Consider the following 17,027-nt stretch of genomic DNA (forward strand, 5'->3'; position numbering starts at 1 on the left):
GGCACACACTAATGACAACGACACATTAAATCGATGAAATTTCAATATGTCACTTATGATTTAAAATCGAGCGATGATTTTAAATAAAGTATGTATTTTCCTAAATATTTATACGTATCAAAAATTATTAGTTACATATTAAACAAAAACAATCTGATGTGATTGAATGCCATGGATTTTTTAAAATTACATATTAAATTTGGACAAAGCTGCATTCGTAGACAATAATAATATGCGCAAAGATTTTAGGCTTCACCTTTCGAACCTACCGTATTGCATACATTACGGTAGACGGGGGTGAGGTTACGTGAATATAATACATTCCTACATATACGTCAGATAAAATTATTTTTGTAAAATATAAAATAATCTAATTATTATTTAAATATGTTAATATGCAATAAAAAAATATTTTTCTTAAAAAGGTAGGCTTTAAAGTTTAAATAATCGCCTAGTACGGAGTTTTCATCACTAACGCGAGGCATTGATCATACATAGAGCGTGGCTGATGATGGTGAAACAATACTTACCTACCATACCATCTGACTAAAAGTGAATCTCATACAGAACAGTTGAAAGAAATCGAGATTTAAACACACTTAGAAACAAAAGAGAAACAACAAGCTGGAAATAACTAATTTCGGTCTGTGTACTAAATTGCCGGTCCCTCCATAGATAATTATTATTGTGAGTCCGTTTTCAAAATATTATAATTTCGTGTAATTTAAATTTTGGTTTAAAACCTGATGACTAGAATTACTCCGGTCTATCCTTAGAGTGGAGCAGTGGCGAGCAACAGTTGTTGCTCGCTGTTGCACTCAAATGACTTTGAATTAATTTAACGTTTTGAAACAAAGTTTGTTAATTCTATAATATCGTCACCTCAATACTAAAACTAGATAACTCTGATTTGGTCATTGTTGGGAAAATGAAATTTAAATTTTACTTGATTAACATGAATCTAGGCTATAATTATTATTTAAAATAACAATTGAATAATGTGCTTGTCTAATTGGGAACAATTAAATAATGTTTAATTGTATGCAAAAATATTGTAGATAGATATATTATTTATTTAATGCATTTATGGTTAAATAAAGTTATCTCATATTTTCGAAAACAAAATTAATACAGTTCCCATTAATTTCTGACTTACCTAGTTTTATCATTCTGTAGAGAAGGTAATGTAGAAAAATATTCAATAGTTACCTATATAATAAAACAGTAAAAATCAAGTTATCTTAGATTAGTAGTTTTGAGTAGTAGCACCAGGGAACTCAGAAATAATGGGAACTGAAATACATAACGGGTAAGGCGAAGCAGGTAACCGACTCGAGTAAGGAAGAATCCGGTTTAAACTTACACACGTGTTAAGAATACGTTTTATGTCGAATACTAAAAACTACTCTCGGTTTATGCATTACACACACAATTGCACGTGCATAATGCGTGCTTAATTTTCGTAAGACACACATTCAAAACCCTGCATCAAGATGCGGCGTATTGAATATAGACTATCGGTATTCTATGTTCTGTTCTGTTCTGTATCTGTTCTGTGAATAGCACCTATTGCTAGTTATTACTATTGAGGGGACAATATATACCTACCTACCTATTCGAATTGTTGTCCGCTATTTTTGTCTACGGAAGTATGTTGTTTTACAAATTTTTTTTACCAAAAATATCAATACGGTATTTAGGTAAGTAGTAAGTATACTATTTTTTATTATTACCAAGTTTTTCTTAGCTCGTATTCTTGTTTGTCCGGTGGTTGTTTATCCAGTACAAGTCTTGCAATCGATTTTTAACTAACTCCCCGACTAGCTAGACATTTGAAAATTTTAGAATATATTATCAGAACACGATGCCAATGCATTCTTTTAATACTTTTAGCCAACTGTAAGTAGAATTGAATTCATTTTCAGTTAATTCTGTATTTGGTAATTCGGAATTTGTATGAAAAGTTATTTCGGAAGAAATCCGTAATCCAATCCACTATTATTGGTTGCTAAGGGGGTATTTTTAGCAACTAAATTATTAATATATACGTGCGTTACTATGGAAATCAAAATGACATTTCAGTATTCTACATTTGTTTGTTTGTTGCAAAATAGCAAAAAAATGATTTGTCCTAAATTATTAATAGGTACATAGAATCGTCAAGTTTACATGATTCAACAGAAAATTTAAAAACGTGGTAGGTATATAAAAAGTTCTTTTTATCTTACAATTATTTATTAAGCATTATTTTCACGATATTTTAAAAGTTTATCTGTAAATAGCTGTAGATAGTGTCGAGCGGAAAAAACCGGTCCTGATCATTGTTAAGATAGGCACCTACATAATATGCGAATTATTAATTAGGTACTACACATCTGTGTTTTATTTTAGTTACTATTTTTTGACTACCATAGCAATTACTTTGTGAATAATAATATGTTCTGTAATATATCTAACAATTCCTTGACTCTTATAATTTCCGTCCATTTTTGGATGTTCCTCAACCAGATCGTTTGCCTTCATATATACCTACATAGTAATTTCCTGAGGGATTAACCGAACTGGTTTCCTATTACCTCCTACCATACGCTGGTTTATTCGTGGGGTTGTAAATAATAAATAATTAAATTTTATATTTTATAACTAAGTAAGTAGGTATAAGTATGTACCTACTTATAAATATATTTTCAAAAATATGATCGATTGTCAAAAACTTTAGCCAATCTCCTAATCACCCAAAATAGACTTAAATTTACTTATTTTATTATGGTAGAATACATAAAACACATAATTAATGGGAACCGAAATACGTAAAGGGTGTGGAGTAGGTAACAGGAAACCGATCTCGAGTGTGGAAGAATATGGGAAAAACTTAAACACGTGTCTGATAAGTGCTTTCGGTTTATGCACTGACGCTCATTCAATTGTGTATTTGAAGGTTGCAGCATACATTATTGTAGGTACATCTACAATGTGTGTTTAATTGTTGTAGGACACTTACACATTCAAAATACTACTTAAAAATGTAGTGTAATGGAGAACCTATAGCCTATCTGAATTCCATTTATGAATCTGTTCTGTGGTAGAATATGTTGCTACTTTTTACTAATGTATGAGCTAGGTAGGTACTAATTAATTTTGTTGTACATAATTATGTAGGATGCCCGTACCTTACCTAATAGATAAAGCACATTGACGCAAATCCAGTGGTTACATGTTCAAGTCCCGTGGGACGTCGTATTAAAATATAAGATTTTTCTAGTAGGTTATATAATTATGAATATGACATATTATCGTAGGAAATTAGCAATGACGTCCCTAGGTAAAGTGCAGCCCTAATGCAGACTTAGAATGCCCTATCACTTTAAATCTCAAATCGAATTCAAAATTATTGTTATGTGCATTGTATTATGTTCAACTTTTTAACAGACAAATGCAATAAAAATTTGAAAAAAATGCATTATAACACTTGTGATTTTAAAAACTAAAATTCGGTAGTTTCCAATGAAGCGACAAGATCGTCCGCTTCACGGAAAACCACTACTGCTTTCAAACGTTGTAATTATTGTAATCGTTCCTTCTTTGCCGCCCCTGAACAACGTATGATCTGCCTATCCCCGCGGGATGTCACTGGTAATTAGGACATGTGTTCACCCAATTGCAGTATGTACATTGTACAGTATCATAATATATTTCTCGGCCAGGATGTTCACCTTCTATAGGTCCCCTGCGTCACTTATTTGACCGATCAGAATGCTCAGTAGATGCAAACTTAAGATAGGATTACAAGTCATAAAGTTTTTGTTTTGCGTTCTCTGTATAAAATCGTGTCCGGAAATTTGTACGTATGCAGTGAAATTTTGTATCAGAAATATATGGCCGTACATTAAAGACCGTCCAACCTCTTTGGGTGTTATAATACTGAGATAACATGCATGTCTAAATAAAACACGGCCATTGTCAGTTTACAGGAAGCCAGCGGCAAACAAATTTTGAAAATAGTCGATATACTGGATTATTTGTTAAGTTAGGTTATGTTTTCACTCTTGAATTCATGAATTTTGCCAAAATCAGCTATGAAAATTGAATTAATGTTTATATTGAATCTAATAAAATTGGAGAGCGTATAGTATATTACTATCATATCTTTTCGATAGAAAGCTCACGGTGAACTGTGATACGGTGAAATGTTTTACGTCCATTTTTCATGTAACCGTATAAAATATAAGTCGCATGCCGTTGGTTGGTAAAGGCTCGCCTAGTTAAGCGCTGCCATTAACCCGACGCCAAAACACTAATTTAAAATTTAAACTTTTAAATATTTGAGGATTTTGGATTATGCTAAGCGCTTGAGAAATGAATTCTAAATTTCGTCGTTAAAAGTAAAAGAAGGTTTTATAAATATTTAATACTATTAAAGACTTAATAGGAAAAACGAAATTACTCTCGGCGTATTAAAATGATCACATGCTGTAGGTAGATCGTTTGCCGGTCGGTGAGGTAATTCTAAACTAAATTCTTGGAATATAAATATATAAAGGACCCGAGTGTCCACTCCAGGAAACTCAAAAACAATGGGAACTGATATCAAACGGGTAAGGAAAAGCAGGCAACCGATCTCGAGTAAGGAAGAATACCCACGGGATAAATTGAAACACGTGTCAAGAATATCTCATACGGAGACTACTGACAACAATCTGCTCTCGGTTTATGCATTGACGCTTATTGAATATTGGTGTATTACACACACTATTCCATGTCTATATAATGGGTAGTTTATTTTCGTATGACACACTATCACTTCTGTGGTCCATTCTGTTCTAAAACCTACCTAAAGTTGGCAAAACTCCAACATATTTCAAAAAAAGGTTTGGTTTCAAACTCGGATACCCCACCATCTGATCAATACCGACAACAAGAGTAACAACAATTTAATACACGTGTATTAAATAAGGCTCTAAGTACCAAAAAGTAGTATTGCAGTAAAATTTCATGAAGCAGACCTTTTGAAAAATGTAGTTTTACAGTGTGAATTAATCACGGCAGCTTCTATAATTTTAGGTATTAAGAACTCGCAAGTGTCAACAGACCATCGTCAGCTATTTTATATTGAATGCCGTTGACCGCTGCAGTGCTACTTACACCATTATAAATAAAACACGCCAACGGACTTACAACGTCGACAGGTTTAATTATTTTGCTGTATTTTTTTGACTTCATGACGCACTTAGACTATAGTTGAAGTTATTGGCGTTGGTATGTAGAACATTTTTCTATAAAAATGTCAGTTTTTATATTTTTGGTACTTAGCGCCTTAATTAATACACGTATTCAAATAGCATATGTATATGACATGTAGTAAACACACATGACAAAAGTGCAACTTTTTATTTTGCTCTCCATTGTCAGGTAAATTATGACTAGGTACCTATTTACATACCCACAAGCCACAGTACATTTAATGCAATTTTAGTAAAAAAATACATTGTAATGATCAAATCTAAATTTTAAACAACTATAAAATATTTTTATATTGCCATCTGTTAATACCCATTACCTAACACAAGCTATAGTGGAACAACTAAACCTTGAAATTGCGCAGAGTGCGACTTCTTTTACTGCGTACGAATTACTTCACCATTAAAGCAATAAAATGTATAATTTATTGTAGGTACTGTTATTGTACGTAATTAATAATGCTAGGTATGATAGGTCAGAATAATTGTTGCGTGAGATGGTATTACAATTAAATTTGAAGTAAGATAATAATACATATATATAATAATTTTCATCAATAATCGCAATAGCATAATCGGCAGCGTTCAAGTCTGCTAATCAAAAGGTCTATTAAGTAAAACAATTTACTTAAAAAAACTGTTGTCAGTGTTATTTTCATACAAAACTTCAGCTGTTAGCATCATCACATATTTGTGGTATGTATATTGTATTCGAATGTATATTATTGATCGCGTGTCTTTACAAAATTTAACAAAAATAACAACACGTGAAATTGAGTATTAAAACACACCTCAATAGAAACATTATTTTTGGACAACAGGATGTTGTCTTGAGGTTGAAAATAAAATTCGCGACATTTTATTAAAAGGCGACTCGGCTGCTCATTGTCAGCGCCAGGCGTTGTAATGCGAATTTTAATGACATAGTATGACGCTATTTTGCGGTGAGACATCGTGCAAAATGTCACATGACTTTATACATAAAAAATAAATATAATGTATAGTTGTTTCACTTTGTTACGAATAAGTTTTCATAATAAAATAGTACCTTCTGCGCATCAATTCTATACACAAGACTGCTATCGGCGGTTATAGAGGGTACTTTATCATATTTTAGAAAGTTTTTTTTAGCTCATATTCTTATTTGTCCGGTACAAATCTTGCAATCGATTTTTAACTAACTTCCCGACTAGCTAGACATTTGAAACTTTTAGAATATATCAGAACACGATGCCAATGCATTTTTTTTAACTTACCACTTAAGGTGACGCATCAGTGAAACGCCAAATAATTTTCAACTGTAGGCGCGACAAAATTTTGGACTCGCTGCCATTCAGTGAGAGAATGTCGAGCCAGAAACACGTCACTTTGCTGCGTGATGGCGACGGGTCAATTAATTCTAAAATCGTGTAAAGATGACTAAAAACGTTACCCATTTACTTTAAAAAGAAAACATGTCAATGGATATATTATTATTGTTACTAATAGAACAATAAACAGAACATAAAATGGACGTATGTTGGATTTATATGACAAATAATATTTCGTTTGACAGGCGTCATTTGCACCCGCGACCCGCAATCCGCGCATCGCCTAGCAACGATATTTTTAGACCGTGCCTCAACTAATGCATGGCCTTAACACTTTTAGCCATCTTTAAGCAGAATTGAATTCATTTTCAGTTAATTCTGTTTTGTATAAAAAGTTATTTCGACACCATTATTGGTTGCTAGGGGTCTGGGGTTCTAGCAACTGAATTATTAATATATACGTGTGTTACTATGGAAATCAATATGACATGTCAAAATGACATTTCAGTATTATTTCTATCAAGTACAATTTTTTTTGATCGTTTAAGCTAGTCAAGTCAAGTTTATAATATGATTCAACAGAAAATTTAAAGACGTTGTACTTATATAAAAAGATTTTTTTTATCTTGTAATTTCTATTGAGGTTTTATAATTGGGTAGATAAGCGCACAAAACAGATCATGACAAAACAGAACAGGGGAAAAATAAAACATTAATTTTTGTGAAATCTATTTATTAATTAAATACTTATAAAACTTAAGTTTATAAACGAAATATTATATAAATAATAAAAAAAAAATTAAAGTGAAATCATCTATTGTTTATAAGGTAGATATAGGTACCTACTTAGATACATTTTTTTTTAGAAAATCGTTATTTTCAAAACAATGCATTTTTGTATAAGTAATTAAGAAGTGTATATACCTAGTGCAGGGTCGGCAAACTAATTTATTGCATAGTTGTAATATAACAACTAATTTATTGTAAAAAATATCATAGGTACTTCAATACTAAATTATGAAAAAACTACCCTCGATAGCCGCCAATAGCAGTCTTGTGTATAGAATAGATGCGCTGGTAGGAAAAAGCTTGCTATCTGTACAGGGATGAATAATAATATTATTATTAATTCATCCCCAACGGTAATAATTATTAATAAATGCAGGCGTGGTTTGTGCATAGTGCTTCGAATATAATTATAATAACCGGCCTGGATTGAACCACTACTGAATAAAGCTCTCTCCATGCTGATTCCATTCCTCTCGGTATTGTGCATCAGGAAGCCAAGTAGATACATACTGCACTGGACATTAACTTTCCCATCAATCCCGGAATCTCTACATTTCTGAAATTATCCACCTCTTGTGTAGGTATATAATATACTGGAATCATTAATATACACTGGCGCAATGGGTACCTACGGTAAAAGCTATTCGCAGATGTACCTATAAAATGGTATTATCTGTTTCTAGTAGCTAAAGGTGCCTATTGTAGGCTGTGGTAGATAACTGAAAAAAGTAGCTACCTACTTATAAAGCGGATGTAGAAAAAGAAATGTAGAACGAATAATACAAATCAAAACAGATATTTTAAAGAAAAATAATGGGTCGATATTCCTATTTACCTGTATGCAACGAAGCTATGACGCCATATGCATGACAGTGCAACTCGAAAGCTTGCGCCATATTGAACTTGAATCGTCTCCAACCGCAAGATGTCAGCACGCTACCTGACAGTCCCGAACGGCAGGTGACAGGTGCATCTTAATAAAACTAATTGACGCCGTCATGACATTATTAGCCGTGCGACCAATTAAAAGCAATTAAATGGATTCCTGTCGAACTCAAACGGAGGCCGTTTGTTGCAGTGCCAATTCACGCAATCGCTGGGCCATGCGCTGGAAGAACGATATTATTATGGCAATATGGATTGTAGGGGTACCTATCTACATCAGCAGCAAAGGGTGGAGGTAGGCTGTTAAGATCCGATATAAAAAGTGCACAATAAACTTTTTTCGTCATAATCATTTGTTTTTATTGAACTAAGACTATAATTTACAGACAGTATTGGTTAGTTTTTAAAAATCAATTAAACCCTGCCTAAGCCAAACCATAATAGTTTTGGTAGGTATATTTTGGGCGATACGACAAAATTGTGCACACTTTTTTATTCATATTATTTGTTTTCGTTGTATTAAGAATGCATACCTATTATACCTACATATTGTTGGTTAATTTTTTTAAATTCATTAATCCCTGTCTAAACCAAACTATAATAGATAAAAAATATTATTCTATGTATAAAATATCCAAAGTTATGTATGATTTTTTTTTTTTTTGAATTACTAGTAACCATGTCCTTGCTTTTTCGTACAAGGTGGTTGTTAGTAATTTTGAACAATCACAAACACCCAGGCTTTGAGAAAAACACATAAATGTTTTTGTCATGACCGGGAATCGAACCCAGAACTCTCGGGTGGAAGGCCAGCGCCTTACCCACTGCACCACGAGAGCCGCCATTGTTATGTATGATTGGATTGCATAATTTTACATATTTTATAGATATACCTACGTATATTTTTTTGATTATTATCTATTATGGCTTAGTTTCGCAGGGTTTGATCGAATTTAAAAAACTAACTAACACCATCTGTATAATATTGTAATCTTAATTCAATGAAATCAAATAAGTATGACTGATAAAATTTAGTGTGCACTATTTATAGCGGATCATAACAGCCTGCCTCCTGCATCTAAGCATACCTGTTATCTTATACCAAAATCAATGTGTAATGTGTGCAAACCATCTCTATTTTGAAATGGGCTACAATTAAGTAGTACCTATCTACATATACATAAACTGTGACCAATTAAAAATACGTATCACATAGTATTGTAAATATCGATACAGCTCGATGCGGAAACAACTATATTGCAGATAATTAAGACGATTGTATAAAATATGTAAATAATGTGTAGGTACATAAAATTATCTCTCTTTGAAGTAATCAATCATACATAAGTAGGTACCTAGTACTATACAATGTTTGAAAGCAACAGGGAACTTAGAAATAATGGGAGCTGAAATATCTAACGGGTGTGGAGTAACAGGCAACCGACCTCGAGTAAGGAAGAATATGGGATAAACACGTGCCAAGAATATTTCACTCTAAACGTGTCCTTTGTTTTAACAACTGCTCTCGGCTTATGCACGGACGCTCATTTAATATTGGTGTATTTGAAGGATGCAACATACACTTTTGGACGTCGATTTTTATAGGACACTCACACAATTAAAACCCTGCTTTAAAACGTGGTGTAGGTATCTATTGGGTAGGTACCTATAGCCTTTCTGAATTCTATTTATTACTCTGTTCTGTGCTATATCGTGTCCGGAAACTTGTACGTATGCAAATCGCCGTATCACACTTCACCGTGAAATGTTGTACCTATCGGAAATATATGGCCGTAGGTATATTAAAGACCGTCCAACCTATTTAGACATAAAATGCATGCCTAAATAAAAAACGATTCTTGTCGGTTTACACTTTACAGGAACCCAGCAGCAAACACATTTTGAAAATAGCCGATATACTGTTTATATTATATTACTATACTGTTCTGATATAATTGTTTGTTAGGTTAGGTTAGGTTAAGTTTTCATTCTTGAATTCATGAATTTTGCCAAAATCAGCTACGAAAATTGAAATGTTCATATTGAATCTAATAAAATTGGAGACCGTATAGTATACGGTCGTCTCTTTCCGATAAGAAAGCTCACTGCGAACTGTGCCACGGTGAAATGTTTTACGTACAATTTACATGTAACCGTGCTATATATCTACCGACATGGTTTGCAATTGCATAACACCATGTACCATGTACCTAATTACACCTAACAGTTTTTCTTAAAGTCAGACGCGATTAGATCACCGTCGATTAAACTAGTATATGTATCAATTAAATAACTTGAACACCTATACATAGTATTTTTTTGGTTGAGTATTTCTCTAGATATAAATTCCAGTAGCAGGAATTAACCATTGCCTTTAGGGTAAACATCTAGTCTTAAATTGTAACATGGTTTAATAAAGGAGAAAAAATGTAGCCTTTAAACATTTTATTTTTGGGATCAAGATGAAAGGAATTTTTAAATTACTTATTAAATCTGAATTAATTCGGTAATATAATTTCCGGCGTCTAATATTAAAATTAATCCACGATATATTATTATAATTTAAAATATTATATATATAAAAACGTGGGAAACGGGAGTAGGTACGTATATAATATAAGTCTATCTTTACACTTACAGGTAGATATATGTGTGTATATGGGTGTATGTATAACCGGACAAAATAGAACTGTGACAAAACAGAACAACCATGGGAGAAATAAAACATTCATTTTTGTCGTATCTATTTATTAATTAAATACTTATAAAACTTAATTTTATAAAATATATAATATAATATATAATCACTGCATCATGGCCCCTACAAAGGGGGGGCTGACAGGGCTCTAGCCTGGGGGCCCGGGCTCAGGAAGGGCCCTGCGTGGCGAGTCGACCAGATAAATGATATAAACACACGTCACAAATTCTCTCTAATAGTAAAAAAGTCTATTTTAGCTAATCTAGCGCTATTTTTCTTCAGTAATATTATTATTTAAAATTATATGGTTGTATGATACAATTTTGTATTGTGTATCGATACTCGACAACCCCATAATTCAGATGGAAGTATTAAAATATACAAAAAAAACACTAAATAGGTATACACATTAATTTTACCGTGTACACCGCTTGGAAAATGCTACTGGAGAGTGTCACACCGCCTTTTTCTTTAACGATAGGTAGGGGGCCCGCAAAAAATCCTAACCTGGGGGCCCTCTTCAGGATGTGGGGGCCATGCACTGCATGTTGGGCATTCGGCGTAAAAAGCTCAATTTATCTGCTCGATTTTGATAATCATGCACAACTCCACAGAATTATTAAACTCATTATTTCGTTGTAGGTACCTAGTCACCCAAGCATTTTAAATAATATATTAGATTGATTAAGACGAGATATACCTAGCTTGCCGGGAACAATGAGTTGAGTCCCGTTTAATTGAGGATTTATTATTAAAAAATCTATACAACATATTATTATAGGTAGAGATTAGGGAATCTAATCCCGAGCCAAAATTCTGATTCCGGGATTTCGGGATTACAATTTGACAATCCCGGGATCCCGGGACTGGTCCCGGGATTGGCACTTTTTCCATTGTTAATACAAAATTTTTATATTTACAAATAACATTGATAAAATCGGTCAAAAATAAATCTAGTATAATTTATACTATTTAAGACATTTATTTTTAATATCGTATACGTTCAATCTTGGAAATACACAAGTTTAACGGAGTAAAATATAATATTGTAATATAAATAATAATGTGAATTTAATAGGAGATTGCTGTTTCTGATAGTAAAGACTTAATGAATGGATTAGCGAGATTTAAAATAGTAAAGCAAATAATCATAGCGTACTTATGGCCTTTTCGCTTCATAAATCTAATTAGTCAGCCAAATATGAAACTGCCGTAAAACGTATGATATCATGGTGGAATTACTTTGTTAAAAGTGCCAAGCATTGTTTTTTTCCAATGTTTCCATTTTTAATAATTTATGTGAAAAAATAAAATGAATCGGCAACCTACACATGGGTATAAATCAAACTTCATTCAAACTCAGTTTATTTCTAATGTAGTTATTTTTTATTAAAAGTATATTTTTCTGTTATATTTTCGCTTTTATTTTATTTTCCATAAAAATTGATAAAAAAATCAATCCCGAAATCCCGGGATTATGTTAATAAATCCCGGGATTCATAGGTATCGAAAATCCCGAATCCCGAGATCCCGGGATTGGAATCCCTAGTAGAGATACGACCATTTCAATATTGAATGTTATATTTTTTCCTGATAGGTCTATTTATCGCTGTTATGTTTTGTCACTGTTCTGTTTATTCATGGAACCAAATATTTATAATATATATTTTTAAAATCTTATATGCGTATGTATGTACATAGGTGTACGAAAAAAAAATATAAATAAGAGTTGAAGAGATTGGATTCTAGCTCAAATTTTTCACTGCCCAGGTAAGTGCTCTTATCATTGATATCGACCCGTCTATGAGTTATGAATATTTTGAAAAAGTATTCATAATTATTTAATATGGATGAGTTAACATAATCTAGCAAATGTCATGTACTTTTACATTAACCCCGGCCTAGTACTTATATCTTCTATCCAATTTCAAGTCTAGTGATAGACACATGTCCTACATGTATAACTAAATATTCTATGTTATTGAATGACTTAACGGTCAAAATTACCAATAATTATTAGGATTGTTAGTGTTCGTTTGTGTCGTCAGCGCCGTTTTATCTTTTAGACATGCCGCGTCAGAATATTCAAACATACATGGGATGCATCAGATGATTGCACCAATTCTTGAGTGCCATAGGTTTTCCAGTGGCCAAAGGCCATGTGTGTTATAGAATGCCGAATGGAGTGGGGCCAACCCGTCGAAAAGGAAAATCATGATCCTCAGTCATGAGATCTTGACGAAGTGGAAAATTAAATAAACCCCCCTCCATCCTTGTGTATGTTTCTAACCTGTGATAAAATTTTAGTAGTAACTCTGTACCTACATTTAAAAAAATATACTTATAAGTAATTGCTCAACATAACATTAGATATGAAATTTTTAACCGTATACCTATAATCAAAAATTTGACAATTAGTAAAAACATATTTCATAAAATTAAATGATATTACCTACATATTTATTCACTGTACTCAAAAGTTATTAAATTCGTTCCTTCATTCGTCGCTCTTTATTATGTGCCGCCACTATGCAACGCACGACCTGTCTACCCCTATAGGACGTCACTGAGTTGATCCCTACCACAGAACAGATAATAAATACAATTCCGATAGGCTATAAGCATACCAATAGACAGTAAATTTTGACGCAGGGTTTTGAATGTGTTAGTGTCCTACGAAAATGAACCACGCATTATAGACGTGCAATAGTGTGTGTAATACACCAATATTAAATGAGTGTCAATGCATAAATCGAGAGCAGTTGTCAGCATGGCCCCCACATCCTAAAGCGGGCCCCCAGGCTAGGATATTTGGCGGCCCCCCTACCTATCGCTAAGGATAAAGGCTGTGTGACGCTTTACAGTAGCGTTTTCCAAATGGTGTACGCGATAAAATTAATGAGTATATTATTTAGTGTTTTTTTGTATATTTTAATATATCCATTTGAATTATGGAGTTGTCGAGTATTAGGTATACACAATTAAAAATCGTATCGAACAACCACATAATTTAAAATAATACTTAATACTATTAAAGGAAAATAGCGCAGGCGACTTTTTTTTACTAGTGAAGCAAATTTGTGATGTGTGTTTATCTCACTTATCTGGTCGACTCGCCTCACCGGACCCTCCTGAGCCCGGTCCCTCAGGCTAGGGCCCTGTCAGCTATCCCCTTGTGGGGGCCATGGTTGTCAGTATTCGACGTATGACGTATTCTTGACACGTCGTGTTTAAATTTATCCCGTATTCTTCCTTACTCGAGATCGGTTGCCTGCTTCGCCTTACCCGTTAGGGTTAGGTATTCCAGTTGCCACTATTTCTGAGTTCCCCGATCCCTACATTAAGTTTGTGTTTTTATTAAAACCTTTTAATTTAAACGTCAGGAGACCTTGTAGCTTTGGCGTCATCCCAAAGCAATTAGTCTACCGGCAGGATGAAGAATATAATACATGTTGCATTAGATTGCTCGAAAAAGTTTCACTCGGCCGAGTTAAACGCATGCTAATGAAGTCCGAAGGATCGCATCTCATTATGATAATTATATTCGACGTCGTTTTAGGGTTAATACACAAGTTTTTTGTACCGAAAAAATCAGTGGCGTAAATTCGTAAATATTCAAGGCCTGAACAAAAACTAACCATACTTGCGAGTGAGAAAGCATGGGTCTAGTACGATTTGGCACCGGACAACTGGACGCCACGAAATTCGAAAATAAATAGACGTTAGGTACTTATACCTAGGTACTTTAAAAAAATATTCAGTATTATTATTTATATTTCAATGATTATATTATTATGATTTAATAGTTGGTGAGAATGTAAATGTAAATGCAGACGTAAACAATGATTTAATCGTGCATATGTTTAAGTTTCAACGAAAAAAGAGTTTTTTATTTTATATAAAGCCTTAGGCATGGTAATTCTCAATTCGCGATAAAGAATACATTATGTTAAGAGTAAAATGAATTCAAACTACTAGGTAGTAGATAGAAAATGATTAAAATACCTATTCTACACGTCTCCACGACAGTGCGGCGTCCAATTGTCCGGAGGCCAGTCGTCCCGTTCCCGAAAGCATTCAGCAATGACCGTTAGACTAAGTTAACAGACATTCGATGGTTTAGTTAGTGCAAAGATATTGTATGTCCAGCTTAGTATGTTTTGAGAAAATCGATGTTTAATAATTAAATGATAAATAGATCTTTTTATATACAATGTTTTTAAATTTTCTGTTGAATTAGTATGCTCAATATGCTCATACTTGTACTTGAAATGAAGTTAATAAAAAACAAACAAATATAGAATAGGTACTGAAATGTCATTTTGACATTTCATTTTGATTTTCATAGTAATGCACTATATATTAATAATTTACTTGCTAGGACCACCCCCTTAGCAACCAATAATAGTCTTTTACTTTTTACGGATTTTTCTGAAATAACTTTCCATACTGAAGAATACCTACACACCGGTCTACCAATTAAATAATAATAATTACAAGATAAAAAGAACTTTTTATATACCTACCACGTTTTTAAATTTTCTGTTGAATCATATAAACTTGACAATTCTATGTATTAATAATTTATGACAAATAATTAGGACAATCAACAAATCATTTTTTTGCTATTTTGCAACAAATAAAGAAACAAAAAATATAGAATACTGAAATATCATTTTGATTTCTATAGTAACGCACGTATATATTAATAATTTAGTTGATAGAACCACCCCCTTAGCAACCAATAATATTGGATTGGATTACGGATTTCTTCCGAAATAACTTTTCATACAAAACAGAATTAACTGAAAATGAATTCAATTCTGCTCAGAGATGGCTAAAAGTATTAAAAGAATGCATTGGCATCGTGCTCTGATAATATATTCTAAATTTTTCAAATGTATAGCTAGTCGGGAAGTTAGTTAAAAATCGATTGCAAGATGTGTACTGGACAAACAACCACCGGACAAACAAGAATACGAGCTAATAAAAACGTTGTAAAAAATTGGAGATGCATGATAAATGGACATATTGTGTATTTGAATGATACGGTATCTTCTCAAATATTCTATTTGGATGTATAACATTTTTACAGTATATTAAATATATGATGCAGACGAACATTTTATGTATGTTAACTCAATTTCGACAAAAACTGGACATACGATATCTTTGCACTAAATTGACTAAATCATCGAATGAATGAACGAATTAGGTTTTAAAATGAGAAGTCGGTAAGGGTTAATGTTAGTTGACGGATGAGGGGTTTTTTTTTTAATTATTGCAAACCATGCCCTTATATTTTCATACAAGGTGGTTCAAAAAGATATTCGATGATGAATGTGTTATTGAGTTGATTTAGTCATTCACATAATTCGCACGTGCGTTGTTATGGAGGTGATTAAGACGATACTTCAGTGAAACGGCAAATAATTTTCAACTATAGGTGCGACGAAATTTCGGACTGGCTCGGCAAAGTCGAGCTGTGAACACGTCAATTTGTTTTGTGATGGCGACGGGGGAATTATTTCTTAAATCGTGTAAAGATGACTTAAAAACGTTACCCATTTACTTGAAAAAGAAAACATGTCAATGAATATATTATTATTATTAGTAATAGAACAATAAACATGACATTAAATGGACGCGTGTTGACTTTTTATGACAAATTATGTTTTGTTCTGCATGCGTCATTTGCACAATCTTCGCGTCGCGTAGTCACGATCGTTTTAGACCGTGCCCCAGCTAAAGTTATTTACATGTTCCCATTTATGGTTATGATATGAAAATTTTTTTTTTTTTTGCTTGACTACAGTTTTAGGTGAACTGTGCAGTTAATTATGTTCCTCCATTTATTTCTTTAATTTTCTTTATAGTCAGAATCAAATATTTTGTTATGAAGAATTTTTAATTTTAATACTTAGGTAGGTACCGTTACCAAAGCCCAACGTTTGTAACGCTTTTTTTATAAATGGTAATCATACGACCAATTCATACACGTTTACTGTCTAACGTAATGCCAAGATCCCTTACTGATTATATTCAAGAGAAAACACTGCTCTGCATAGAGAATCGGAAAAACAATATCTTTGGGTGTATTAAGCCACA

This window comes from Rhyacophila brunnea, unplaced genomic scaffold, assembly GCF_057557595.1.
Source record: "Rhyacophila brunnea isolate RB1 unplaced genomic scaffold, BYU_Rbru_1.0 scaffold_15, whole genome shotgun sequence".
Taxonomy (NCBI): Eukaryota; Metazoa; Arthropoda; class Insecta; order Trichoptera; family Rhyacophilidae; genus Rhyacophila; species Rhyacophila brunnea.